The sequence below is a fragment of the Aplysia californica genome, unplaced genomic scaffold (genome assembly GCF_000002075.1).
Source record: "Aplysia californica isolate F4 #8 unplaced genomic scaffold, AplCal3.0 scaffold00120, whole genome shotgun sequence".
NCBI lineage: Eukaryota > Metazoa > Mollusca > Gastropoda > Aplysiida > Aplysiidae > Aplysia > Aplysia californica.
The window spans coordinates 1,375,937-1,377,932 of record NW_004797390.1 but is presented as its reverse complement, the minus strand read 5'-3'; the positions used below and the strand labels follow the sequence as shown (position 1 = coordinate 1,377,932).

General features: G+C 38.6%; 1 protein-coding gene across 1 annotated transcript in view; it reads left to right on the top strand.

Annotated features, from left to right (window-relative positions):
- The window catches only part of LOC101848579 (paladin), a gene marked incomplete at its 5' end in the record, with an annotated part of 84,596 nt that overhangs the window by 40,048 nt on the left and 42,552 nt on the right, over positions 1-1,996 (top strand).

Here is a 1,996-nt window from a genome sequence, read left to right as displayed (position 1 = left end):
CACACACACACACACACACACACACACACACACACACACTCACACACACACACATACACACACACCGTATACGTGTACCGACACTCGCACACATAGCTACACATACAGCTACACACACAAACACACACACACACACACACACACACACATAAACACGCGCGCACATTGATACCGCAAAAGGACTCATAATCTCTCTTTATCATAATCATAATTATATATTCATTTTATTTACCAACATAACAAATTCCAATCTTATGTCCGTAAAAACACGAAAACAGTTTAGGATATCATCATCATCATCATCATCATCATCATCATCATCATCATCATCATCATCATCATCATCATTATCGTCATCAGGAAGATGTCAAACATATGCATATGAATGTCCAGGAACAATGGCAATTCGAATGGGCTTATTTGGACGAGCCGAGGTGCCTCTAAGTATTTTGACAATGGAGCCGAAAAAGTGCCTCGCTCTCGCTCAGAGATTTACTCGTGGAGTCCACCAGACCCATTAAGGAAACAAAACAAAAATATGATGATAATGATGATGATAATAATAATAATAATAATAATAATAATAATAATAATAATAATAATAATAATGATAATGATTATGATAATGATAATGATAATGATAATAATAGCTATGTTAATATTTTTTTTAAACTGACGTTGTATGTCCTAGCAACAGCAGAAACGCCTGAAGCGTGCCGGTGGCTCGAATTTAACCTACTATCTTTCTTGGGTGACAATGATCACGACATGGCAGTTATTTACGGATTTTGATAAACACAGACCTACATTTAATTTTTTGAAAAAACACAGACCTACATTTAATTTTTTGAAAAAACACAGACCTACATTTAATTTTTTTTTTAAACACACAAAAAATGTTGTTTTTTAAGTGGTCGGGGATCATATTCAAAAGTTTCCCTAAGTAGGCCTACAGCACAGCACTTGAAAGAATGCGAAAAGACAAACCCCCCCCCCCCCCACCCCTTCCTCCCCGCAAGGTTAAAGTCCGTGAAAATCATTCCTGAGATTCCAGACCCGTAGCTGTATATAATTTAGAGGATATGACGTAAGCTTTCATTAAATTAGGAAAGCAGAAGTGGGATGCGGGAAACGTGGGCAGACGTCAGGAATTGATTGTCAGAACTCAGGGGAGGTTACCAAATTTTAACCCCTTACAACCTAAAAGGCTGAGCGACATGTTCTGATAGAACATCTTGGGGAGTCTTTTCTGTTCAAGCTTAATATCTGCGTTAGTCTGAGGAAATAAGATGAGATGAGACAAGATGGGGTACGATAAGATACAATTTATCTGATTTGCAGTAAGAGAAATTTGCTGCAGTATGGTAAATACATACACGCAAACGCTTTTGGAAACACACACGAACACACGCGCGCGCACGCACACACACACACACACACACACACACACACATTCCCACACACACACACACACACACACACACACACTCACACTCCCAAACATACAAACACACACACACACACACACACACACACACACACACATATACACACACACGCACACACGCATGCATATTCACACACACACACATACTCTCTGTCTCTGTCTCTCTCTCTTTCTCTTTCTTTCTCTCTCTCTCTCTCTCTCTCTCTCTCTCTCTCTCTCTCTCTCTCTCTCTCGCTTTCTCTCTCTCTCTAATCTAATAAAAATCAATTTAAAAAAACCAAATGGCTGTTCTGCAGAAAAACAACAACAACAACAACAACAACAACAACAACAACAACACTACAACATCAACAACAACAACAACAACAACAACACTACAACATCAACAACATCAACAACAACAACAACAACAACATCAACAACAACACTACAACATCATGCCTATATTACTGACAACAAAGTGAAAGAACACAAAATTGAAGTGATGTAGAAATCTAAGTACTCACGATCTTCAGTGGCCGTGCTTTACATTGTGTCTTTGTGTACGCT